The sequence below is a fragment of the Chiloscyllium punctatum genome, chromosome 16 (assembly GCF_047496795.1).
Source record: "Chiloscyllium punctatum isolate Juve2018m chromosome 16, sChiPun1.3, whole genome shotgun sequence".
Lineage (NCBI taxonomy): Eukaryota > Metazoa > Chordata > Chondrichthyes > Orectolobiformes > Hemiscylliidae > Chiloscyllium > Chiloscyllium punctatum.
The window spans coordinates 90,398,637-90,425,185 of record NC_092754.1 but is presented as its reverse complement, the minus strand read 5'-3'; the positions used below and the strand labels follow the sequence as shown (position 1 = coordinate 90,425,185).

General features: G+C 46.2%; 15 non-coding genes across 15 annotated transcripts; all 15 read right to left on the bottom strand.

The window, feature by feature from the left end:
• Nucleotides 1–908: 908 nt before the first annotated feature.
• Nucleotides 909–981, bottom strand: trnav-cac (transfer RNA valine (anticodon CAC)). The gene has a single exon. It is a non-coding gene; the product is annotated as a tRNA-Val (tRNA).
• Nucleotides 982–2,506: 1,525 nt separating this feature from the next.
• On the bottom strand, nt 2,507–2,588 carry trnal-cag (transfer RNA leucine (anticodon CAG)). The gene has a single exon. It is a non-coding gene; the product is annotated as a tRNA-Leu (tRNA).
• A 1,649-nt stretch (nt 2,589–4,237) lies between these two features.
• On the bottom strand, nt 4,238–4,310 carry trnav-cac (transfer RNA valine (anticodon CAC)). The gene has a single exon. It is a non-coding gene; the product is annotated as a tRNA-Val (tRNA).
• A 1,525-nt stretch (nt 4,311–5,835) lies between these two features.
• On the bottom strand, nt 5,836–5,917 carry trnal-cag (transfer RNA leucine (anticodon CAG)). The gene has a single exon. It is a non-coding gene; the product is annotated as a tRNA-Leu (tRNA).
• A 1,648-nt stretch (nt 5,918–7,565) lies between these two features.
• trnav-cac (transfer RNA valine (anticodon CAC)) lies at nt 7,566–7,638 on the bottom strand. The gene has a single exon. It is a non-coding gene; the product is annotated as a tRNA-Val (tRNA).
• Nucleotides 7,639–9,163: 1,525 nt separating this feature from the next.
• Nucleotides 9,164–9,245, bottom strand: trnal-cag (transfer RNA leucine (anticodon CAG)). Its single transcript has one exon. It is a non-coding gene; the product is annotated as a tRNA-Leu (tRNA).
• A 1,649-nt stretch (nt 9,246–10,894) lies between these two features.
• Nucleotides 10,895–10,967, bottom strand: trnav-cac (transfer RNA valine (anticodon CAC)). Its single transcript has one exon. It is a non-coding gene; the product is annotated as a tRNA-Val (tRNA).
• Nucleotides 10,968–12,492: 1,525 nt separating this feature from the next.
• On the bottom strand, nt 12,493–12,574 carry trnal-cag (transfer RNA leucine (anticodon CAG)). The gene has a single exon. It is a non-coding gene; the product is annotated as a tRNA-Leu (tRNA).
• Nucleotides 12,575–14,223: 1,649 nt separating this feature from the next.
• trnav-cac (transfer RNA valine (anticodon CAC)) lies at nt 14,224–14,296 on the bottom strand. The gene has a single exon. It is a non-coding gene; the product is annotated as a tRNA-Val (tRNA).
• Nucleotides 14,297–15,821: 1,525 nt separating this feature from the next.
• On the bottom strand, nt 15,822–15,903 carry trnal-cag (transfer RNA leucine (anticodon CAG)). The gene has a single exon. It is a non-coding gene; the product is annotated as a tRNA-Leu (tRNA).
• A 1,649-nt stretch (nt 15,904–17,552) lies between these two features.
• Nucleotides 17,553–17,625, bottom strand: trnav-cac (transfer RNA valine (anticodon CAC)). Its single transcript has one exon. It is a non-coding gene; the product is annotated as a tRNA-Val (tRNA).
• Nucleotides 17,626–19,150: 1,525 nt separating this feature from the next.
• On the bottom strand, nt 19,151–19,232 carry trnal-cag (transfer RNA leucine (anticodon CAG)). The gene has a single exon. It is a non-coding gene; the product is annotated as a tRNA-Leu (tRNA).
• Nucleotides 19,233–20,881: 1,649 nt separating this feature from the next.
• Nucleotides 20,882–20,954, bottom strand: trnav-cac (transfer RNA valine (anticodon CAC)). Its single transcript has one exon. It is a non-coding gene; the product is annotated as a tRNA-Val (tRNA).
• A 1,525-nt stretch (nt 20,955–22,479) lies between these two features.
• Nucleotides 22,480–22,561, bottom strand: trnal-cag (transfer RNA leucine (anticodon CAG)). Its single transcript has one exon. It is a non-coding gene; the product is annotated as a tRNA-Leu (tRNA).
• Nucleotides 22,562–24,210: 1,649 nt separating this feature from the next.
• Nucleotides 24,211–24,283, bottom strand: trnav-cac (transfer RNA valine (anticodon CAC)). The gene has a single exon. It is a non-coding gene; the product is annotated as a tRNA-Val (tRNA).
• Between the last annotated feature and the right edge of the window lie 2,266 nt (nt 24,284–26,549).

Genomic DNA, 26,549 nt, shown 5'->3' with positions numbered 1-26,549 from the left:
GTTCACCTCAATCTAAAAGGCAGTTTCTCAACATAGTAACAAAGTCAAAAGGTAATTACCTCACCCCACCCCCACTCCGGAAGAGGTGCTAACTGCCCTTGATTGCTTTTTGTTCTCGATGTGAAGAGCTCTCACGCCTCTGAGTCACCTTCACGTGTCTGGTTGCTGAGTGAGTCACAAAGAAGGAGTTTCTCCAGAGCTGCAACTGCCTGACTTCCCCACTCGACTTCGCCGTTTACATTTTCCTGCTCCTCAGTGATTTCAAGAAAACCAAATGGATGCGATGTCATTCTGTAACCTCTCTGTCGATTCCTCCGTTTCAGTTCCAACGTGGCTTAGGTCTCGGGGCGCACCTTAATACTAGCGACACCATGAAAGCACAGGTCCAGAGGTTCCTCTGAGAGTGTAATTTCTTTCATTGCTGTTGCTGATTGAAAGAGCCACTCAAGTGCGAACTGCTCCAAAACATGATTCAGGACCTCTGGTGCCAATTCTCGTACGTTGAATAACGACAGACAGCTTCCAAACGAGGCCTTTCAGAGACGCCTTTGGGGTACATTTAACAGACAGACAAGTTCAGGAATCCGTGGTGCACTGTGACACCAGCGCATCAGCTTCTTCCCTGTCTTTGAACCGAGCCGCCTGCGCAAGGAATGCAAATGCGGTACTGCTTTTCGTAGAAGAATCAGAAGGGGGTAACTACACTCTCAAACAGAATTGCATATGATCAGAACCAGTTTGGATAAAAACTTTACAATTCTTTGCACAGTCATTAAATGGAATTGCATTACATTTCACTACGCGAGCAGATTTGTTCAAGCAACTTCGAAGGCAGGTTTGCAGATGGGAAAGCAAGCAAGAAAGCACCGTTCTTGTCCATGTAAAAGGCTGCCGATGAAGAACAAAGCAGTTTCTGCCCAGTTTCGAACTGGGGACCTTTCGCGTGTGAGGCGAACGTGATGACCACTACACTACAGAAACAAGCCGCAGCCGCCCATCCGGCAGCTCAGGGGCATCCAGCACTGAAAGTTGAAGCCATTCTTCGTTTCACCTTTCTCTTTCCAATAGCTCGTTGTTGTCCAGCGTAATTGACATCTTCAAAACATAAAAAAAAGACACGTGAAATTGATGATAAAATTTAGACAAGGATGTGGTCAATGTTTGGACCGTAGGGCGAGGTCGACTAGGCTGGGACGACTTTCCCTGCAGCGTAACGACTGCGACATGATCTAATGGAAGGGTTGGAAACTGAGTATTTACGTGTTTTACCCAAGTTGAGGTGAGTTGAAAACTCGAGAGCATAGGTTTAAGGTGAGTGGGCTGAAATTGACAAAGGACCTGAGGCACATTTCCCACACAGAAGGTTGTGCGTGTATGGAATGAGCTCCCAGAGGAAGCGGAGGAGGCTCAGAAAATTGCATGAGTTTCTGGATAGGATGGGTTGAGAGGGTTTGGGGCCAAATACTGGGGAACCGGACTTGTTTATATTTGGCTATGTGCTGAGCATGGACGAGATACACCGAAGTATCTGTTTCCACGCGGTGTCCCCCAAAAACGTTGTGTTGCTTACACCTGCTTTAAAGGATTACTTTTTAGCGGAGCTTGCCGTCGCAGTCTGTGGCACAATCCTTTACTGTGTTCGATGCTCACGGGAAAGGTAGTATTGCGAAACACTGCAGAAAGGAACGACTTCCTTACTTTTGCTCCGACTGACCATACTCTGTGAAATTTTCCCAGATCCTCAGTTAAGGACTTTTGCAGCTGGAAGTTTCCTCAGAAACGCTGTTAACTCGTAAAGTATTGAGCGAATCGCAAAACAGAAAGCATTTAACACGGAACACAAACAAAGCTGGCATACCTAATGCATTTTCAGACACAGAGGTGCATGAATGCTAAATGTGAGACAGTCCGAGGGCATGATTTATAAAGTAATCTCACAACTAACAACAGGACAATTCCAAACTACTCTTTCACACATACTGCAGCCTTAGGGAACCACCACTTCCCAGACAATACTGAAAAGAGAGAAAGAAAGAAGCTAATAAGAATGGGCCATAAAAAGTGAATTTCACCAATCACAGTCTCGATTAGATTACCTTTCCCTTCCGATGTCTCCAGGACGGAAACGAAGGAAATGGGAGAAATTCAACAACATATCACATCGAAATTCGTTGGAACGATTTTCCCATTGGCCGAAAAACCAAATAACGACGAGTCGAGTCACCCCAGGACTTTGTTTCACAACAGCGATGAAATACCGGTCTCCATTCGGTTCCAGTACAAGCTCAACTTGCCTGGATCAGCACAGCTGCTTGCGATTTTCTGCGCGGGAGGCGAACACGATCATGACAGACAGAGACACTTTGAAATATTCGGCACTATCCCACACCACAGTTAATTCCCCGGGAAGCAAAGCCATTTTACTTTTGTTTTCAACATCAATACAGTGGGGACAGAAACAGCATTTTAACAAAAAAGCTGCAGCGTTGGAGTTGATCTGCAGAAATGGCAGTGGTGGGATTCGAACCCACGCCCCTTTCGAGACTGGAACCTGGATCCAGCGCCTTAGACCGCTCGGCCACACTACCAGCCGGCCGCGCGCACCATTTTCTTGCGTTTCCAACTGTGCTCTCCTGCATAACAACAGATGCCAAGTCACATGAAAATGGTTCCATGATCCCTCTCCGACTCGCACAGCTGCTGGGATGTGCCCGTCTACAATATCAATTTCGCAGCAGATAATGAGAGCCCATCAATCCAGACAAAAATCAATGGTAAGCTGAGTCTATCTTCTCAGACTCCTTTCAGCTCCAAATGTATCTGTGAGAATATATGTTCGGTTATGATTTGGTCAAATAACCACGAGCTGCTTGACATTACTGCAATTTCGATTCTTGCTTTGCTAAATGATTTCACCCATTGCTTGAAACAGGGCAAGTTTCACGTTTACGTGGAACATGAAGCACACCGGACTACAGGGAAAATGCACAAAGCCGTGTTCCACATCATACCGTGCAGCGTAATTTCAGTCACTGTGTCTGTTTTGCAGAAAAAGAGTCCCAAACAATGTACTCCACCCTAAAACCGGAGGTCGCATTCCTATTCGAGAACGACAGATCGCATTGTGAGGATGCTCTGACCTCGGAGCCAGTTCTAGATGCCACTTTCCTTGCCTTTTACCCTAACCGTGCAATTTGCTGCAGAGATGTTCACTCCTGGACATCAGCCACATGGATAGCAACTGAGTTGGAAACCTGTGTGGGAATCGACGAGAAGCGACTCAATAAATTTTGCTCAATTCCATGGTGCTTATTAGAAATGCATTTTCTGTTCACCTCAATCTAAAAGGCAGTTTCTCAACATAGTAACAAAGTCAAAAGGTAATTACCTCACCCCACCCCCACTCCGGAAGAGGTGCTAACTGCCCTTGATTGCTTTTTGTTCTCGATGTGAAGAGCTCTCACGCCTCTGAGTCACCTTCACGTGTCTGGTTGCTGAGTGAGTCACAAAGAAGGAGTTTCTCCAGAGCTGCAACTGCCTGACTTCCCCACTCGACTTCGCCGTTTACATTTTCCTGCTCCTCAGTGATTTCAAGAAAACCAAATGGATGCGATGTCATTCTGTAACCTCTCTGTCGATTCCTCCGTTTCAGTTCCAACGTGGCTTAGGTCTCGGGGCGCACCTTAATACTAGCGACACCATGAAAGCACAGGTCCAGAGGTTCCTCTGAGAGTGTAATTTCTTTCATTGCTGTTGCTGATTGAAAGAGCCACTCAAGTGCGAACTGCTCCAAAACATGATTCAGGACCTCTGGTGCCAATTCTCGTACGTTGAATAACGACAGACAGCTTCCAAACGAGGCCTTTCAGAGACGCCTTTGGGGTACATTTAACAGACAGACAAGTTCAGGAATCCGTGGTGCACTGTGACACCAGCGCATCAGCTTCTTCCCTGTCTTTGAACCGAGCCGCCTGCGCAAGGAATGCAAATGCGGTACTGCTTTTCGTAGAAGAATCAGAAGGGGGTAACTACACTCTCAAACAGAATTGCATATGATCAGAACCAGTTTGGATAAAAACTTTACAATTCTTTGCACAGTCATTAAATGGAATTGCATTACATTTCACTACGCGAGCAGATTTGTTCAAGCAACTTCGAAGGCAGGTTTGCAGATGGGAAAGCAAGCAAGAAAGCACCGTTCTTGTCCATGTAAAAGGCTGCCGATGAAGAACAAAGCAGTTTCGGCCCAGTTTCGAACTGGGGACCTTTCGCGTGTGAGGCGAACGTGATGACCACTACACTACAGAAACAAGCCGCAGCCGCCCATCCGGCAGCTCAGGGGCATCCAGCACTGAAAGTTGAAGCCATTCTTCGTTTCACCTTTCTGTTTCCAATAGCTCGTTGTTGTCCAGCGTAATTGACATCTTCAAAACATAAAAAAAAGACACGTGAAATTGATGATAAAATATAGACAAGGATGTGGTCAATGTTTGGACCGTAGGGCGAGGTCGACTAGGCTGGGACGACTTTCCCTGCAGCGTAACGACTGCGACATGATCTAATGGAAGGGTTGGAAACTGAGTATTTACGTGTTTTACCCAAGTTGGGGTGAGTTGAAAACTCGAGAGCATAGGTTTAAGGTGAGTGGGCTGAAATTGACAAAGGACCTGAGGCACATTTCCCACACAGAAGGTTGTGCGTGTATGGAATGAGCTCCCAGAGGAAGCGGAGGAGGCTCAGAAAATTGCATGAGTTTCTGGATAGGATGGGTTGAGAGGGTTTGGGGCCAAATACTGGGGAACCGGACTTGTTTATATTTGGCTATGTGCTGAGCATGGACGAGATACACTGAAGTATCTGTTTCCACGCGGTGTCCCCCAAAAACGTTGTGTTGCTTACACCTGCTTTAAAGGATTACTTTTTAGCGGAGCTTGCCGTCGCAGTCTGTGGCACAATCCTTTACTGTGTTCGATGCTCACGGGAAAGGTAGTATTGCGAAACACTGCAGAAAGGAACGACTTCCTTACTTTTGCTCCGACTGACCATACTCTGTGAAATTTTCCCAGATCCTCAGTTAAGGACTTTTGCAGCTGGAAGTTTCCTCAGAAACGCTGTTAACTCGTAAAGTATTGAGCGAATCGCAAAACAGAAAGCATTTAACACGGAACACAAACAAAGCTGGCATACCTAATGCATTTTCAGACACAGAGGTGCATGAATGCTAAATGTGAGACAGTCCGAGGGCATGATTTATAAAGTAATCTCACAACTAACAACAGGACAATTCCAAACTACTCTTTCACACATTCTGCAGCCTTAGGGAACCACCACTTCCCAGACAATACTGAAAAGAGAGAAAGAAAGAACCTAATAAGAATGGGCCATAAAAAGTGAATTTCACCAATCACAGTCTCGATTAGATTACCTTTCCCTTCCGATGTCTCCAGGACGGAAACGAAGGAAATGGGAGAAATTCAACAACATATCACATCGAAATTCGTTGGAACGATTTTCCCATTGGCCGAAAAACCAAATAACGACGAGTCGAGTCACCCCAGGACTTTGTTTCACAACAGCGATGAAATACCGGTCTCCATTCGGTTCCAGTACAAGCTCAACTTGCCTGGAACAGCACAGCTGCTTGCGATTTTCTGCGCGGGAGGCGAACACGATCATGACAGACAGAGACACTTTGAAATATTCGGCACTATCCCACACCACAGTTAATTCCCCGGGAAGCAAAGCCATTTTACTTTTGTTTTCAACATCAATACAGTGGGGACAGAAACAGCATTTTAACAAAAAAGCTGCAGCGTTGGAGTTGATCTGCAGAAATGGCAGTGGTGGGATTCGAACCCACGCCCCTTTCGAGACTGGAACCTGGATCCAGCGCCTTCGACCGCTCGGCCACACTACCAGCCGGCCGCGCGCACCATTTTCTTGCGTTTCCAACTGTGCTCTCCTGCATAACAACAGATGCCAAGTCACATGAAATGGTTCCATGATCCCTCTCCGACTCGCACAGCTGCTGGGATGTGCCCGTCTACAATATCAATTTCGCAGCAGATAATGAGAGCCCATCAATCCAGACAAAAATCAATGGTAAGCTGAGTCTATCTTCTCAGACTCCTTTCAGCTCCAAATGTATCTGTGAGAATATATGTTCGGTTATGATTTGGTCAAATAACCACGAGCTGCTTGACATTACTGCAATTTCGATTCTTGCTTTGCTAAATGATTTCACCCATTGCTTGAAACAGGGCAAGTTTCACGTTTACGCGGAACATGAAGCACACCGGACTACAGGGAAAATGCACAAAGCCGTGTTCCACATCATACCGTGCAGCGTAATTTCAGTCACTGTGTCTGTTTTGCAGAAAAAGAGTCCCAAACAATGTACTCCACCCTAAAACCGGAGGTCGCATTCCTATTCGAGAACGACAGATCGCATTGTGAGGATGCTCTGACCTCGGAGCCAGTTCTAGATGCCACTTTCCTTGCCTTTTACCCTAACCGTGCAATTTGCTGCAGAGATGTTCACTCCTGGACATCAGCCACATGGATAGCAACTGAGTTGGAAACCTGTGTGGGAATCGACGAGAAGCGACTCAATAAATTTTGCTCAATTCCATGGTGCTTATTAGAAATGCATTTTCTGTTCACCTCAATCTAAAAGGCAGTTTCTCAACATAGTAACAAAGTCAAAAGGTAATTACCTCACCCCACCCCCACTCCGGAAGAGGTGCTAACTGCCCTTGATTGCTTTTTGTTCTCGATGTGAAGAGCTCTCACGCCTCTGAGTCACCTTCACGTGTCTGGTTGCTGAGTGAGTCACAAAGAAGGGGTTTCTCCAGAGCTGCAACTGCCTGACTTCCCCACTCGACTTCGCCGTTTACATTTTCCTGCTCCTCAGTGATTTCAAGAAAACCAAATGGATGCGATGTCATTCTGTAACCTCTCTGTCGATTCCTCCGTTTCAGTTCCAACGTGGCTTAGGTCTCGGGGCGCACCTTAATACTAGCGACACCATGAAAGCACAGGTCCAGAGGTTCCTCTGAGAGTGTAATTTCTTTCATTGCTGTTGCTGATTGAAAGAGCCACTCAAGTGCGAACTGCTCCAAAACATGATTCAGGACCTCTGGTGCCAATTCTCGTACGTTGAATAACGACAGACAGCTTCCAAACGAGGCCTTTCAGAGACGCCTTTGGGGTACATTTAACAGACAGACAAGTTCAGGAATCCGTGGTGCACTGTGACACCAGCGCATCAGCTTCTTCCCTGTCTTTGAACCGAGCCGCCTGCGCAAGGAATGCAAATGCGGTACTGCTTTTCGTAGAAGAATCAGAAGGGGGTAACTACACTCTCAAACAGAATTGCATATGATCAGAACCAGTTTGGATAAAAACTTTACAATTCTTTGCACAGTCATTAAATGGAATTGCATTACATTTCACTACGCGAGCAGATTTGTTCAAGCAACTTCGAAGGCAGGTTTGCAGATGGGAAAGCAAGCAAGAAAGCACCGTTCTTGTCCATGTAAAAGGCTGCCGATGAAGAACAAAGCAGTTTCTGCCCAGTTTCGAACTGGGGACCTTTCGCGTGTGAGGCGAACGTGATGACCACTACACTACAGAAACAAGCCGCAGCCGCCCATCCGGCAGCTCAGGGGCATCCAGCACTGAAAGTTGAAGCCATTCTTCGTTTCACCTTTCTGTTTCCAATAGCTCGTTGTTGTCCAGCGTAATTGACATCTTCAAAACATAAAAAAAAGACACGTGAAATTGATGATAAAATATAGACAAGGATGTGGTCAATGTTTGGACCGTAGGGCGAGGTCGACTAGGCTGGGACGACTTTCCCTGCAGCGTAACGACTGCGACATGATCTAATGGAAGGGTTGGAAACTGAGTATTTACGTGTTTTACCCAAGTTGGGGTGAGTTGAAAACTCGAGAGCATAGGTTTAAGGTGAGTGGGCTGAAATTGACAAAGGACCTGAGGCACATTTCCCACACAGAAGGTTGTGCGTGTATGGAATGAGCTCCCAGAGGAAGCGGAGGAGGCTCAGAAAATTGCATGAGTTTCTGGATAGGATGGGTTGAGAGGGTTTGGGGCCAAATACTGGGGAACCGGACTTGTTTATATTTGGCTATGTGCTGAGCATGGACGAGATACACCGAAGTATCTGTTTCCACGCGGTGTCCCCCAAAAACGTTGTGTTGCTTACACCTGCTTTAAAGGATTACTTTTTAGCGGAGCTTGCCGTCGCAGTCTGTGGCACAATCCTTTACTGTGTTCGATGCTCACGGGAAAGGTAGTATTGCGAAACACTGCAGAAAGGAACGACTTCCTTACTTTTGCTCCGACTGACCATACTCTGTGAAATTTTCCCAGATCCTCAGTTAAGGACTTTTGCAGCTGGAAGTTTCCTCAGAAACGCTGTTAACTCGTAAAGTATTGAGCGAATCGCAAAACAGAAAGCATTTAACACGGAACACAAACAAAGCTGGCATACCTAATGCATTTTCAGACACAGAGGTGCATGAATGCTAAATGTGAGACAGTCCGAGGGCATGATTTATAAAGTAATCTCACAACTAACAACAGGACAATTCCAAGCTACTCTTTCACACATACTGCAGCCTTAGGGAACCACCACTTCCCAGACAATACTGAAAAGAGAGAAAGAAAGAAGCTAATAAGAATGGGCCATAAAAAGTGAATTTCACCAATCACAGTCTCGATTAGATTACCTTTCCCTTCCGATGTCTCCAGGACGGAAACGAAGGAAATGGGAGAAATTCAACAACATATCACATCGAAATTCGTTGGAACGATTTTCCCATTGGCCGAAAAACCAAATAACGACGAGTCGAGTCACCCCAGGACTTTGTTTCACAACAGCGATGAAATACCGGTCTCCATTCGGTTCCAGTACAAGCTCAACTTGCCTGGAACAGCACAGCTGCTTGCGATTTTCTGCGCGGGAGGCGAACACGATCATGACAGACAGAGACACTTTGAAATATTCGGCACTATCCCACACCACAGTTAATTCCCCGGGAAGCAAAGCCATTTTACTTTTGTTTTCAACATCAATACAGTGGGGACAGAAACAGCATTTTAACAAAAAAGCTGCAGCGTTGGAGTTGATCTGCAGAAATGGCAGTGGTGGGATTCGAACCCACGCCCCTTTCGAGACTGGAACCTGGATCCAGCGCCTTCGACCGCTCGGCCACACTACCAGCCGGCCGCGCGCACCATTTTCTTGCGTTTCCAACTGTGCTCTCCTGCATAACAACAGATGCCAAGTCACATGAAAATGGTTCCATGATCCCTCTCCGACTCGCACAGCTGCTGGGATGTGCCCGTCTACAATATCAATTTCGCAGCAGATAATGAGAGCCCATCAATCCAGACAAAAATCAATGGTAAGCTGAGTCTATCTTCTCAGACTCCTTTCAGCTCCAAATGTATCTGTGAGAATATATGTTCGGTTATGATTTGGTCAAATAACCACGAGCTGCTTGACATTACTGCAATTTCGATTCTTGCTTTGCTAAATGATTTCACCCATTGCTTGAAACAGGGCAAGTTTCACGTTTACGCGGAACATGAAGCACACCGGACTACAGGGAAAATGCACAAAGCCGTGTTCCACATCATACCGTGCAGCGTAATTTCAGTCACTGTGTCTGTTTTGCAGAAAAAGAGTCCCAAACAATGTACTCCACCCTAAAACCGGAGGTCGCATTCCTATTCGAGAACGACAGATCGCATTGTGTGGACGCTCTGACCTCGGAGCCAGTTCTAGATGCCACTTTCCTTGCCTTTTACCCTAACCGTGCAATTTGCTGCAGAGATGTTCACTCCTGGACATCAGCCACATGGATAGCAACTGAGTTGGAAACCTGTGTGGGAATCGACGAGAAGCGACTCAATAAATTTTGCTCAATTCCATGGTGCTTATTAGAAATGCATTTTCTGTTCACCTCAATCTAAAAGGCAGTTTCTCAACATAGTAACAAAGTCAAAAGGTAATTACCTCACCCCACCCCCACTCCGGAAGAGGTGCTAACTGCCCTTGATTGCTTTTTGTTCTCGATGTGAAGAGCTCTCACGCCTCTGAGTCACCTTCACGTGTCTGGTTGCTGAGTGAGTCACAAAGAAGGGGTTTCTCCAGAGCTGCAACTGCCTGACTTCCCCACTCGACTTCGCCGTTTACATTTTCCTGCTCCTCAGTGATTTCAAGAAAACCAAATGGATGCGATGTCATTCTGTAACCTCTCTGTCGATTCCTCCGTTTCAGTTCCAACGTGGCTTAGGTCTCGGGGCGCACCTTAATACTAGCGACACCATGAAAGCACAGGTCCAGAGGTTCCTCTGAGAGTGTAATTTCTTTCATTGCTGTTGCTGATTGAAAGAGCCACTCAAGTGCGAACTGCTCCAAAACATGATTCAGGACCTCTGGTGCCAATTCTCGTACGTTGAATAACGACAGACAGCTTCCAAACGAGGCCTTTCAGAGACGCCTTTGGGGTACATTTAACAGACAGACAAGTTCAGGAATCCGTGGTGCACTGTGACACCAGCGCATCAGCTTCTTCCCTGTCTTTGAACCGAGCCGCCTGCGCAAGGAATGCAAATGCGGTACTGCTTTTCGTAGAAGAATCAGAAGGGGGTAACTACACTCTCAAACAGAATTGCATATGATCAGAACCAGTTTGGATAAAAACTTTACAATTCTTTGCACAGTCATTAAATGGAATTGCATTACATTTCACTACGCGAGCAGATTTGTTCAAGCAACTTCGAAGGCAGGTTTGCAGATGGGAAAGCAAGCAAGAAAGCACCGTTCTTGTCCATGTAAAAGGCTGCCGATGAAGAACAAAGCAGTTTCTGCCCAGTTTCGAACTGGGGACCTTTCGCGTGTGAGGCGAACGTGATGACCACTACACTACAGAAACAAGCCGCAGCCGCCCATCCGGCAGCTCAGGGGCATCCAGCACTGAAAGTTGAAGCCATTCTTCGTTTCACCTTTCTGTTTCCAATAGCTCGTTGTTGTCCAGCGTAATTGACATCTTCAAAACATAAAAAAAAGACACGTGAAATTGATGATAAAATATAGACAAGGATGTGGTCAATGTTTGGACCGTAGGGCGAGGTCGACTAGGCTGGGACGACTTTCCCTGCAGCGTAACGACTGCGACATGATCTAATGGAAGGGTTGGAAACTGAGTATTTACGTGTTTTACCCAAGTTGGGGTGAGTTGAAAACTCGAGAGCATAGGTTTAAGGTGAGTGGGCTGAAATTGACAAAGGACCTGAGGCACATTTCCCACACAGAAGGTTGTGCGTGTATGGAATGAGCTCCCAGAGGAAGCGGAGGAGGCTCAGAAAATTGCATGAGTTTCTGGATAGGATGGGTTGAGAGGGTTTGGGGCCAAATACTGGGGAACCGGACTTGTTTATATTTGGCTATGTGCTGAGCATGGACGAGATACACCGAAGTATCTGTTTCCACGCGGTGTCCCCCAAAAACGTTGTGTTGCTTACACCTGCTTTAAAGGATTACTTTTTAGCGGAGCTTGCCGTCGCAGTCTGTGGCACAATCCTTTACTGTGTTCGATGCTCACGGGAAAGGTAGTATTGCGAAACACTGCAGAAAGGAACGACTTCCTTACTTTTGCTCCGACTGACCATACTCTGTGAAATTTTCCCAGATCCTCAGTTAAGGACTTTTGCAGCTGGAAGTTTCCTCAGAAACGCTGTTAACTCGTAAAGTATTGAGCGAATCGCAAAACAGAAAGCATTTAACACGGAACACAAACAAAGCTGGCATACCTAATGCATTTTCAGACACAGAGGTGCATGAATGCTAAATGTGAGACAGTCCGAGGGCATGATTTATAAAGTAATCTCACAACTAACAACAGGACAATTCCAAACTACTCTTTCACACATACTGCAGCCTTAGGGAACCACCACTTCCCAGACAATACTGAAAAGAGAGAAAGAAAGAAGCTAATAAGAATGGGCCATAAAAAGTGAATTTCACCAATCACAGTCTCGATTAGATTACCTTTCCCTTCCGATGTCTCCAGGACGGAAACGAAGGAAATGGGAGAAATTCAACAACATATCACATCGAAATTCGTTGGAACGATTTTCCCATTGGCCGAAAAACCAAATAACGACGAGTCGAGTCACCCCAGGACTTTGTTTCACAACAGCGATGAAATACCGGTCTCCATTCGGTTCCAGTACAAGCTCAACTTGCCTGGAACAGCACAGCTGCTTGCGATTTTCTGCGCGGGAGGCGAACACGATCATGACAGACAGAGACACTTTGAAATATTCGGCACTATCCCACACCACAGTTAATTCCCCGGGAAGCAAAGCCATTTTACTTTTGTTTTCAACATCAATACAGTGGGGACAGAAACAGCATTTTAACAAAAAAGCTGCAGCGTTGGAGTTGATCTGCAGAAATGGCAGTGGTGGGATTCGAACCCACGCCCCTTTCGAGACTGGAACCTGGATCCAGCGCCTTAGACCGCTCGGCCACACTACCAGCCGGCCGCGCGCACCATTTTCTTGCGTTTCCAACTGTGCTCTCCTGCATAACAACAGATGCCAAGTCACATGAAAATGGTTCCATGATCCCTCTCCGACTCGCACAGCTGCTGGGATGTGCCCGTCTACAATATCAATTTCGCAGCAGATAATGAGAGCCCATCAATCCAGACAAAAATCAATGGTAAGCTGAGTCTATCTTCTCAGACTCCTTTCAGCTCCAAATGTATCTGTGAGAATATATGTTCGGTTATGATTTGGTCAAATAACCACGAGCTGCTTGACATTACTGCAATTTCGATTCTTGCTTTGCTAAATGATTTCACCCATTGCTTGAAACAGGGCAAGTTTCACGTTTACGCGGAACATGAAGCACACCGGACTACAGGGAAAATGCACAAAGCCGTGTTCCACATCATACCGTGCAGCGTAATTTCAGTCACTGTGTCTGTTTTGCAGAAAAAGAGTCCCAAACAATGTACTCCACCCTAAAACCGGAGGTCGCATTCCTATTCGAGAACGACAGATCGCATTGTGAGGATGCTCTGACCTCGGAGCCAGTTCTAGATGCCACTTTCCTTGCCTTTTACCCTAACCGTGCAATTTGCTGCAGAGATGTTCACTCCTGGACATCAGCCACATGGATAGCAACTGAGTTGGAAACCTGTGTGGGAATCGACGAGAAGCGACTCAATAAATTTTGCTCAATTCCATGGTGCTTATTAGAAATGCATTTTCTGTTCACCTCAATCTAAAAGGCAGTTTCTCAACATAGTAACAAAGTCAAAAGGTAATTACCTCACCCCACCCCCACTCCGGAAGAGGTGCTAACTGCCCTTGATTGCTTTTTGTTCTCGATGTGAAGAGCTCTCACGCCTCTGAGTCACCTTCACGTGTCTGGTTGCTGAGTGAGTCACAAAGAAGGAGTTTCTCCAGAGCTGCAACTGCCTGACTTCCCCACTCGACTTCGCCGTTTACATTTTCCTGCTCCTCAGTGATTTCAAGAAAACCAAATGGATGCGATGTCATTCTGTAACCTCTCTGTCGATTCCTCCGTTTCAGTTCCAACGTGGCTTAGGTCTCGGGGCGCACCTTAATACTAGCGACACCATGAAAGCACAGGTCCAGAGGTTCCTCTGAGAGTGTAATTTCTTTCATTGCTGTTGCTGATTGAAAGAGCCACTCAAGTGCGAACTGCTCCAAAACATGATTCAGGACCTCTGGTGCCAATTCTCGTACGTTGAATAACGACAGACAGCTTCCAAACGAGGCCTTTCAGAGACGCCTTTGGGGTACATTTAACAGACAGACAAGTTCAGGAATCCGTGGTGCACTGTGACACCAGCGCATCAGCTTCTTCCCTGTCTTTGAACCGAGCCGCATGCGCAAGGAATGCAAATGCGGTACTGCTTTTCGTAGAAGAATCAGAAGGGGGTAACTACACTCTCAAACAGAATTGCATATGATCAGAACCAGTTTGGATAAAAACTTTACAATTCTTTGCACAGTCATTAAATGGAATTGCATTACATTTCACTACGCGAGCAGATTTGTTCAAGCAACTTCGAAGGCAGGTTTGCAGATGGGAAAGCAAGCAAGAAAGCACCGTTCTTGTCCATGTAAAAGGCTGCCGATGAAGAACAAAGCAGTTTCTGCCCAGTTTCGAACTGGGGACCTTTCGCGTGTGAGGCCAACGTGATGACCACTACACTACAGAAACAAGCCGCAGCCGCCCATCCGGCAGCTCAGGGGCATCCAGCACTGAAAGTTGAAGCCATTCTTCGTTTCACCTTTCTGTTTCCAATAGCTCGTTGTTGTCCAGCGTAATTGACATCTTCAAAACATAAAAAAAACACACGTGAAATTGATGATAAAATTTAGACAAGGATGTGGTCAATGTTTGGACCGTAGGGCGAGGTCGACTAGGCTGGGACGACTTTCCCTGCAGCGTAACGACTGCGACATGATCTAATGGAAGGGTTGGAAACTGAGTATTTACGTGTTTTACCCAAGTTGAGGTGAGTTGAAAACTCGAGAGCATAGGTTTAAGGTGAGTGGGCTGAAATTGACAAAGGACCTGAGGCACATTTCCCACACAGAAGGTTGTGCGTGTATGGAATGAGCTCCCAGAGGAAGCGGAGGAGGCTCAGAAAATTGCATGAGTTTCTGGATAGGATGGGTTGAGAGGGTTTGGGGCCAAATACTGGGGAACCGGACTTGTTTATATTTGGCTATGTGCTGAGCATGGACGAGATACACCGAAGTATCTGTTTCCACGCGGTGTCCCCCAAAAACGTTGTGTTGCTTACACCTGCTTTAAAGGATTACTTTTTAGCGGAGCTTGCCGTCGCAGTCTGTGGCACAATCCTTTACTGTGTTCGATGCTCACGGGAAAGGTAGTATTGCGAAACACTGCAGAAAGGAACGACTTCCTTACTTTTGCTCCGACTGACCATACTCTGTGAAATTTTCCCAGATCCTCAGTTAAGGACTTTTGCAGCTGGAAGTTTCCTCAGAAACGCTGTTAACTCGTAAAGTATTGAGCGAATCGCAAAACAGAAAGCATTTAACACGGAACACAAACAAAGCTGGCATACCTAATGCATTTTCAGACACAGAGGTGCATGAATGCTAAATGTGAGACAGTCCGAGGGCATGATTTATAAAGTAATCTCACAACTAACAACAGGACAATTCCAAACTACTCTTTCACACATACTGCAGCCTTAGGGAACCACCACTTCCCAGACAATACTGAAAAGAGAGAAAGAAAGAACCTAATAAGAATGGGCCATAAAAAGTGAATTTCACCAATCACAGTCTCGATTAGATTACCTTTCCCTTCCGATGTCTCCAGGACGGAAACGAAGGAAATGGGAGAAATTCAACAACATATCACATCGAAATTCGTTGGAACGATTTTCCCATTGGCCGAAAAACCAAATAACGACGAGTCGAGTCACCCCAGGACTTTGTTTCACAACAGCGATGAAATACCGGTCTCCATTCGGTTCCAGTACAAGCTCAACTTGCCTGGAACAGCACAGCTGCTTGCGATTTTCTGCGCGGGAGGCGAACACGATCATGACAGACAGAGACACTTTGAAATATTCGGCACTATCCCACACCACAGTTAATTCCCCGGGAAGCAAAGCCATTTTACTTTTGTTTTCAACATCAATACAGTGGGGACAGAAACAGCATTTTAACAAAAAAGCTGCAGCGTTGGAGTTGATCTGCAGAAATGGCAGTGGTGGGATTCGAACCCACGCCCCTTTCGAGACTAGAACCTGGATCCAGCGCCTTAGACCGCTCGGCCACACTACCAGCCGGCCGCGCGCACCATTTTCTTGCGTTTCCAACTGTGCTCTCCTGCATAACAACAGATGCCAAGTCACATGAAAATGGTTCCATGATCCCTCTCCGACTCGCACAGCTGCTGGGATGTGCCCGTCTACAATATCAATTTCGCAGCAGATAATGAGAGCCCATCAATCCAGACAAAAATCAATGGTAAGCTGAGTCTATCTTCTCAGACTCCTTTCAGCTCCAAATGTATCTGTGAGAATATATGTTCGGTTATGATTTGGTCAAATAACCACGAGCTGCTTGACATTACTGCAATTTCGATTCTTGCTTTGCTAAATGATTTCACCCATTGCTTGAAACAGGGCAAGTTTCACGTTTACGCGGAACATGAAGCACACCGGACTACAGGGAAAATGCACAAAGCCGTGTTCCACATCATACCGTGCAGCGTAATTTCAGTCACTGTGTCTGTTTTGCAGAAAAAGAGTCCCAAACAATGTACTCCACCCTAAAACCGGAGGTCGCATTCCTATTCGAGAACGACAGATCACATTGTGAGGATGCTCTGACCTCGGAGCCAGTTCTAGATGCCACTTTCCTTGCCTTTTACCCTAACCGTGCAATTTGCTGCAGAGATGTTCACTCCTGGACATCAGCCACATGGATAGCAACTGAGTTGGAAACCTGTGTGGGAATCGACGAGAAGCGACTCAATAAATTTTGCTCAATTCCATGGTGCTTATTAGAAATGCATTTTCTGTTCACCTCAATCTAAAAGGCAGTTTCTCAACATAGTAACAAAGTCAAAAGGTAATTACCTCACCCCACCCCCACTCCGGAAGAGGTGCTAACTGCCCTTGATTGCTTTTTGTTCTCGATGTGAAGAGCTCTCACGCCTCTGAGTCACCTTCACGTGTCTGGTTGCTGAGTGAGTCACAAAGAAGGAGTTTCTCCAGAGCTGCAACTGCCTGACTTCCCCACTCGACTTCGCCGTTTACATTTTCCTGCTCCTCAGTGATTTCAAGAAAACCAAATGGATGCGATGTCATTCTGTAACCTCTCTGTCGATTCCTCCGTTTCAGTTCCAACGTGGCTTAGGTCTCGGGGCGCACCTTAATACTAGCGACACCATGAAAGCACAGGTCCAGAGGTTCCTCTGAGAGTGTAATTTCTTTCATTGCTGTTGCTGATTGAAAGAGCCACTCAAGTGCGAACTGCTCCAAAACATGATTCAGGACCTCTGGTGCCAATTCTCGTACGTTGAATAACGACAGACAGCTTCCAAACGAGGCCTTTCAGAGACGCCTTTGGGGTACATTTAACAGACAGACAAGTTCAGGAATCCGTGGTGCACTGTGACACCAGCGCATCAGCTTCTTCCCTGTCTTTGAACCGAGCCGCATGCGCAAGGAATGCAAATGCGGTACTGCTTTTCGTAGAAGAATCAGAAGGGGGTAACTACACTCTCAAACAGAATTGCATATGATCAGAACCAGTTTGGATAAAAACTTTACAATTCTTTGCACAGTCATTAAATGGAATTGCATTACATTTCACTACGCGAGCAGATTTGTTCAAGCAACTTCGAAGGCAGGTTTGCAGATGGGAAAGCAAGCAAGAAAGCACCGTTCTTGTCCATGTAAAAGGCTGCCGATGAAGAACAAAGCAGTTTCTGCCCAGTTTCGAACTGGGGACCTTTCGCGTGTGAGGCCAACGTGATGACCACTACACTACAGAAACAAGCCGCAGCCGCCCATCCGGCAGCTCAGGGGCATCCAGCACTGAAAGTTGAAGCCATTCTTCGTTTCACCTTTCTGTTTCCAATAGCTCGTTGTTGTCCAGCGTAATTGACATCTTCAAAACATAAAAAAAACACACGTGAAATTGATGATAAAATTTAGACAAGGATGTGGTCAATGTTTGGACCGTAGGGCGAGGTCGACTAGGCTGGGACGACTTTCCCTGCAGCGTAACGACTGCGACATGATCTAATGGAAGGGTTGGAAACTGAGTATTTACGTGTTTTACCCAAGTTGAGGTGAGTTGAAAACTCGAGAGCATAGGTTTAAGGTGAGTGGGCTGAAATTGACAAAGGACCTGAGGCACATTTCCCACACAGAAGGTTGTGCGTGTATGGAATGAGCTCCCAGAGGAAGCGGAGGAGGCTCAGAAAATTGCATGAGTTTCTGGATAGGATGGGTTGAGAGGGTTTGGGGCCAAATACTGGGGAACCGGACTTGTTTATATTTGGCTATGTGCTGAGCATGGACGAGATACACCGAAGTATCTGTTTCCACGCGGTGTCCCCCAAAAACGTTGTGTTGCTTACACCTGCTTTAAAGGATTACTTTTTAGCGGAGCTTGCCGTCGCAGTCTGTGGCACAATCCTTTACTGTGTTCGATGCTCACGGGAAAGGTAGTATTGCGAAACACTGCAGAAAGGAACGACTTCCTTACTTTTGCTCCGACTGACCATACTCTGTGAAATTTTCCCAGATCCTCAGTTAAGGACTTTTGCAGCTGGAAGTTTCCTCAGAAACGCTGTTAACTCGTAAAGTATTGAGCGAATCGCAAAACAGAAAGCATTTAACACGGAACACAAACAAAGCTGGCATACCTAATGCATTTTCAGACACAGAGGTGCATGAATGCTAAATGTGAGACAGTCCGAGGGCATGATTTATAAAGTAATCTCACAACTAACAACAGGACAATTCCAAACTACTCTTTCACACATACTGCAGCCTTAGGGAACCACCACTTCCCAGACAATACTGAAAAGAGAGAAAGAAAGAACCTAATAAGAATGGGCCATAAAAAGTGAATTTCACCAATCACAGTCTCGATTAGATTACCTTTCCCTTCCGATGTCTCCAGGACGGAAACGAAGGAAATGGGAGAAATTCAACAACATATCACATCGAAATTCGTTGGAACGATTTTCCCATTGGCCGAAAAACCAAATAACGACGAGTCGAGTCACCCCAGGACTTTGTTTCACAACAGCGATGAAATACCGGTCTCCATTCGGTTCCAGTACAAGCTCAACTTGCCTGGAACAGCACAGCTGCTTGCGATTTTCTGCGCGGGAGGCGAACACGATCATGACAGACAGAGACACTTTGAAATATTCGGCACTATCCCACACCACAGTTAATTCCCCGGGAAGCAAAGCCATTTTACTTTTGTTTTCAACATCAATACAGTGGGGACAGAAACAGCATTTTAACAAAAAAGCTGCAGCGTTGGAGTTGATCTGCAGAAATGGCAGTGGTGGGATTCGAACCCACGCCCCTTTCGAGACTAGAACCTGGATCCAGCGCCTTAGACCGCTCGGCCACACTACCAGCCGGCCGCGCGCACCATTTTCTTGCGTTTCCAACTGTGCTCTCCTGCATAACAACAGATGCCAAGTCACATGAAAATGGTTCCATGATCCCTCTCCGACTCGCACAGCTGCTGGGATGTGCCCGTCTACAATATCAATTTCGCAGCAGATAATGAGAGCCCATCAATCCAGACAAAAATCAATGGTAAGCTGAGTCTATCTTCTCAGACTCCTTTCAGCTCCAAATGTATCTGTGAGAATATATGTTCGGTTATGATTTGGTCAAATAACCACGAGCTGCTTGACATTACTGCAATTTCGATTCTTGCTTTGCTAAATGATTTCACCCATTGCTTGAAACAGGGCAAGTTTCACGTTTACGCGGAACATGAAGCACACCGGACTACAGGGAAAATGCACAAAGCCGTGTTCCACATCATACCGTGCAGCGTAATTTCAGTCACTGTGTCTGTTTTGCAGAAAAAGAGTCCCAAACAATGTACTCCACCCTAAAACCGGAGGTCGCATTCCTATTCGAGAACGACAGATCGCATTGTGAGGATGCTCTGACCTCGGAGCCAGTTCTAGATGCCACTTTCCTTGCCTTTTACCCTAACCGTGCAATTTGCTGCAGAGATGTTCACTCCTGGACATCAGCCACATGGATAGCAACTGAGTTGGAAACCTGTGTGGGAATCGACGAGAAGCGACTCAATAAATTTTGCTCAATTCCATGGTGCTTATTAGAAATGCATTTTCTGTTCACCTCAATCTAAAAGGCAGTTTCTCAACATAGTAACAAAGTCAAAAGGTAATTACCTCACCCCACCCCCACTCCGGAAGAGGTGCTAACTGCCCTTGATTGCTTTTTGTTCTCGATGTGAAGAGCTCTCACGCCTCTGAGTCACCTTCACGTGTCTGGTTGCTGAGTGAGTCACAAAGAAGGAGTTTCTCCAGAGCTGCAACTGCCTGACTTCCCCACTCGACTTCGCCGTTTACATTTTCCTGCTCCTCAGTGATTTCAAGAAAACCAAATGGATGCGATGTCATTCTGTAACCTCTCTGTCGATTCCTCCGTTTCAGTTCCAACGTGGCTTAGGTCTCGGGGCGCACCTTAATACTAGCGACACCATGAAAGCACAGGTCCAGAGGTTCCTCTGAGAGTGTAATTTCTTTCATTGCTGTTGCTGATTGAAAGAGCCACTCAAGTGCGAACTGCTCCAAAACATGATTCAGGACCTCTGGTGCCAATTCTCGTACGTTGAATAACGACAGACAGCTTCCAAACGAGGCCTTTCAGAGACGCCTTTGGGGTACATTTAACAGACAGACAAGTTCAGGAATCCGTGGTGCACTGTGACACCAGCGCATCAGCTTCTTCCCTGTCTTTGAACCGAGCCGCCTGCGCAAGGAATGCAAATGCGGTACTGCTTTTCGTAGAAGAATCAGAAGGGGGTAACTACACTCTCAAACAGAATTGCATATGATCAGAACCAGTTTGGATAAAAACTTTACAATTCTTTGCACAGTCATTAAATGGAATTGCATTACATTTCACTACGCGAGCAGATTTGTTCAAGCAACTTCGAAGGCAGGTTTGCAGATGGGAAAGCAAGCAAGAAAGCACCGTTCTTGTCCATGTAAAAGGCTGCCGATGAAGAACAAAGCAGTTTCTGCCCAGTTTCGAACTGGGGACCTTTCGCGTGTGAGGCGAACGTGATGACCACTACACTACAGAAACAAGCCGCAGCCGCCCATCCGGCAGCTCAGGGGCATCCAGCACTGAAAGTTGAAGCCATTCTTCGTTTCACCTTTCTGTTTCCAATAGCTCGTTGTTGTCCAGCGTAATTGACATCTTCAAAACATAAAACAAAGACACGTGAAATTGATGATAAAATTTAGACAAGAATGTGGTCAATGTTTGGACCGTAGGGCGAGGTCGACTAGGCTGGGACGACTTTCCCTGCAGCGTAACGACTGCGACATGATCTAATGGAAGGGTTGGAAACTGAGTATTTACGTGTTTTACCCAAGTTGAGGTGAGTTGAAAACTCGAGAGCATAGGTTTAAGGTGAGTGGGCTGAAATTGACAAAGGACCTGAGGCACATTTCCCACACAGAAGGTTGTGCGTGTATGGAATGAGCTCCCAGAGGAAGCGGAGGAGGCTCAGAAAATTGCATGAGTTTCTGGATAGGATGGGTTGAGAGGGTTTGGGGCCAAATACTGGGGAACCGGACTTGTTTATATTTGGCTATGTGCTGAGCATGGACGAGATACACCGAAGTATCTGTTTCCACGCGGTGTCCCCCAAAAACGTTGTGTTGCTTACACCTGCTTTAAAGGATTACTTTTTAGCGGAGCTTGCCGTCGCAGTCTGTGGCACAATCCTTTACTGTGTTCGATGCTCACGGGAAAGGTAGTATTGCGAAACACTGCAGAAAGGAACGACTTCCTTACTTTTGCTCCGACTGACCATACTCTGTGAAATTTTCCCAGATCCTCAGTTAAGGACTTTTGCAGCTGGAAGTTTCCTCAGAAACGCTGTTAACTCGTAAAGTATTGAGCGAATCGCAAAACAGAAAGCATTTAACACGGAACACAAACAAAGCTGGCATACCTAATGCATTTTCAGACACAGAGGTGCATGAATGCTAAATGTGAGACAGTCCGAGGGCATGATTTATAAAGTAATCTCACAACTAACAACAGGACAATTCCAAACTACTCTTTCACACATACTGCAGCCTTAGGGAACCACCACTTCCCAGACAATACTGAAAAGAGAGAAAGAAAGAACCTAATAAGAATGGGCCATAAAAAGTGAATTTCACCAATCACAGTCTCGATTAGATTACCTTTCCCTTCCGATGTCTCCAGGACGGAAACGAAGGAAATGGGAGAAATTCAACAACATATCACATCGAAATTCGTTGGAACGATTTTCCCATTGGCCGAAAAACCAAATAACGACGAGTCGAGTCACCCCAGGACTTTGTTTCACAACAGCGATGAAATACCGGTCTCCATTCGGTTCCAGTACAAGCTCAACTTGCCTGGAACAGCACAGCTGCTTGCGATTTTCTGCGCGGGAGGCGAACACGATCATGACAGACAGAGACACTTTGAAATATTCGGCACTATCCCACACCACAGTTAATTCCCCGGGAAGCAAAGCCATTTTACTTTTGTTTTCAACATCAATACAGTGGGGACAGAAACAGCATTTTAACAAAAAAGCTGCAGCGTTGGAGCTAATCTGCAGAAATGGCAGTGGTGGGATTCGAACCCACGCCCCTTTCGAGACTGGAACCTGGACCCAGCGCCTTCGACCGCTCGGCCACACTACCAGCCGTCCGCGCGCACCATTTTCTTGCGTTTCCAACTGTGCTCTCCTGCATAACAGCAGATGCCAAGTCACATGAAAATGGTTCCATGATCCCTCTCCGACTCGTACAGCTGCTGGGATGTGCCCGTCTACAATATCAATTTCGCAGCAGATAATGAGAGCCCATCAATCCAGACAAAAATCAATGGTAAGCTGAGTCTATCTTCTCAGACTCCTTTCAGCTCCAAATGTATCTGTGAGAATATATGTTCGGTTATGATTTGGTCAAATAACCACGAGCTGCTTGACATTACTGCAATTTCGATTCTTGCTTTGCTAAATGATTTCACCCATTGCTTGAAACAGGGCAAGTTTCACGTTTACGCGGAACATGAAGCACACCGGACTACAGGGAAAATGCACAAAGCCGTGTTCCACATCATACCGTGCAGCGTAATTTCAGTCACTGTGTCTGTTTTGCAGAAAAAGAGTCCCAAACAATGTACTCCACCCTAAAACCGGAGGTCGCATTCCTATTCGAGAACGACAGATCGCATTGTGAGGACGCTCTGACCTCGGAGCCAGTTCTAGATGCCACTTTCCTTGCCTTTTACCCTAACCGTGCAATTTGCTGCAGAGATGTTCACTCCTGGACATCAGCCACGTGGATAGCAACTGAGTTGGAAACCTGTGTGGGAATCGACGAGAAGCGACTCAATAAATTTTGCTCAATTCCATGGTGCTTATTAGAAATGCATTTTCTGTTCACCTCAATCTAAAAGGCAGTTTCTCAACATAGTAACAAAGTCAAAAGGTAATTACCTCACCCCACCCCCACTCCGGAAGAGGTGCTAACTGCCCTTGATTGCTTTTTGTTCTCGATGTGAAGAGCTCTCACGCCTCTGAGTCACCTTCACGTGTCTGGTTGCTGAGTGAGTCACAAAGAAGGAGTTTCTCCAGAGCTGCAACTGCCTGACTTCCCCACTCGACTTCGCCGTTTACATTTTCCTGCTCCTCAGTGATTTCAAGAAAACCAAATGTATGCGAAGTCATTCTGTAACCTCTCTGTCGATTCCTCCGTTTCAGTTCCAACGTGGCTTAGGTCTCGGGGCGCACCTTAATACTAGCGACACCATGAAAGCACAGGTCCAGAGGTTCCTCTGAGAGTGTAATTTCTTTCATTGCTGTTGCTGATTGAAAGAGCCACTCAAGTGCGAACTGCTCCAAAACATGATTCAGGACCTCTGGTGCCAATTCTCGTACGTTGAATAACGACAGACAGCTTCCAAACGAGGCCTTTCAGAGACGCCTTTGGGGTACATTTAACAGACAGACAAGTTCAGGAATCCGTGGTGCACTGTGACACCAGCGCATCAGCTTCTTCCCTGTCTTTGAACCGAGCCGCCTGCGCTAGGAATGCAAATGCGGTACTGCTTTTCGTAGAAGAATCAGAAGGGGGTAACTACACTCTCAAACAGAATTGCATATGATCAGAACCAGTTTGGATAAAAACTTTACAATTCTTTGCACAGTCATTAAATGGAATTGCATTACATTTCACTACGCGAGCAGATTTGTTCAAGCAACTTCGAAGGCAGGTTTGCAGATGGGAAAGCAAGCAAGAAAGAACCGTTCTTGTCCATGTAAAAGGCTGCCGAGGAAGAACAACGCAGTTTCTGCCCAGTTTCGAACTGGGGACCTTTCGCGTGTGAGGCGAACGTGATGACCACTACACTACAGAAACAAGCCGCAGCCGCCCATCCGGCAGCTCAGGCGCATCCAGCACTGAAAGTTGAAGCCATTCTTCGTTTCACCTTTCTGTTTCCAATAGCTCGTTGTTGTCCAGCGTAATTGACATCTTCAAAACATAAAAAAAAGACACGTGAAATTGATGATAAAATATAGACAAGGATGTGGTCAATGTTTGGACCGTAGGGCGAGGTCGACTAGGCTGGGACGACTTTCCCTGCAGCGTAACGACTGCGACATGATCTAATGGAAGGGTTGGAAACTGAGTATTTACGTGTTTTACCCAAGTTGGGGTGAGTTGAAAACTCGAGAGCATAGGTTTAAGGTGAGTGGGCTGAAATTGACAAAGGACCTGAGGCACATTTCCCACACAGAAGGTTGTGCGTGTATGGAATGAGCTCCCAGAGGAAGCGGAGGAGGCTCAGAAAATTGCATGAGTTTCTGGATAGGATGGGTTGAGAGGGTTTGGGGCCAAATACTGGGGAACCGGACTTGTTTATATTTGGCTATGTGCTGAGCATGGACGAGATACACCGAAGTATCTGTTTCCACGCGGTGTCCCCCAATAACGTTGTGTTGCTTACACCTGCTTTAAAGGATTACTTTTTAGCGGAGCTTGCCGTCGCAGTCTGTGGCACAATCCTTTACTGTGTTCGATGCTCACGGGAAAGGTAGTATTGTGAAACACTGCAGAAAGGAACGACTTCCTTACTTTTGCTCCGACTGACCATACTCTGTGAAATTTTCCCAGATCCTCAGTTAAGGACTTTTGCAGCTGGAAGTTTCCTCAGAAACGCTGTTAACTCGTAAAGTATTGAGCGAATCGCAAAACAGAAAGCATTTAACACGGAACACAAACAAAGCTGGCATACCTAATGCATTTTCAGAAACAGAGATGCATGAATGCTAAATGTGAGACAGTCCGAGGGCATGATTTATAAAGTAATCTCACAACTAACAACAGGACAATTCCAAACTACTCTTTCACACATACTGCAGCCTTAGGGAACCACCACTTCCCAGACAATACTGAAAAGAGAGAAAGAAAGAACCTAATAAGAATGGGCCATAAAAAGTGAATTTCACCAATCACAGTCTCGATTAGATTACCTTTCCCTTCCGATGTCTCCAGGACGGAAACGAAGGAAATGGGAGAAATTCAACAACATATCACATCGAAATTCGTTGGAACGATTTTCCCATTGGCCGAAAAACCAAATAACGACGAGTCGAGTCACCCCAGGACTTTGTTTCACAACAGCGATGAAATACCGGTCTCCATTCGGTTCCAGTACAAGCTCAACTTGCCTGGAACAGCACAGCTGCTTGCGATTTTCTGCGCGGGAGGCGAACACGATCATGACAGACAGAGACACTTTGAAATATTCGGCACTATCCCACACCACAGTTAATTCCCCGGGAAGCAAAGCCATTTTACTTTTGTTTTCAACATCAATACAGTGGGGACAGAAACAGCATTTTAACAAAAAAGCTGCAGCGTTGGAGTTGATCTGAAGAAATGGCAGTGGTGGGATTCGAACCCACGCCCCTTTGAAGACTGGAACCTGGATCCAGCGCCTTAGACAGCTCGGCCACACTACCAGCCGGCCGCGCGCACCATTTTCTTGCGTTTCCAACTGTGCTCTCCTGCATAACAACAGATGCCAAGTCACATGAAAATGGTTCCATGATCCCTCTCCGACTCGCACAGCTGCTGGGATGTGCCCGTCTACAATATCAATTTCGCAGCAGATAATGAGAGCCCATCAATCCAGACAAAAATCAATGGTAAGCTGAGTCTATCTTCTCAGACTCCTTTCAGCTCCAAATGTATCTGTGAGAATATATGTTCGGTTATGATTTGGTCAAATAACCACGAGCTGCTTGACATTACTGCAATTTCGATTCTTGCTTTGCTAAATGATTTCACCCATTGCTTGAAACAGGGCAAGTTTCACGTTTACGCGGAACATGAAGCACACCGGACTACAGGGAAAATGCACAAAGCCGTGTTCCACATCATACCGTGCAGCGTAATTTCAGTCACTGTGTCTGTTTTGCAGAAAAAGAGTCCCAAACAATGTACTCCACCCTAAAACCGGAGGACGCATTCCTATTCGAGAACGACAGATCGCATTGTGAGGACGCTCTGACCTCGGAGCCAGTTCGAGATGCCACTTTCCTTGCCTTTTACCCTAACCGTGCAATTTGCTGCAGAGATGTTCACTCCTGGACATCAGCCACGTGGATAGCAACTGAGT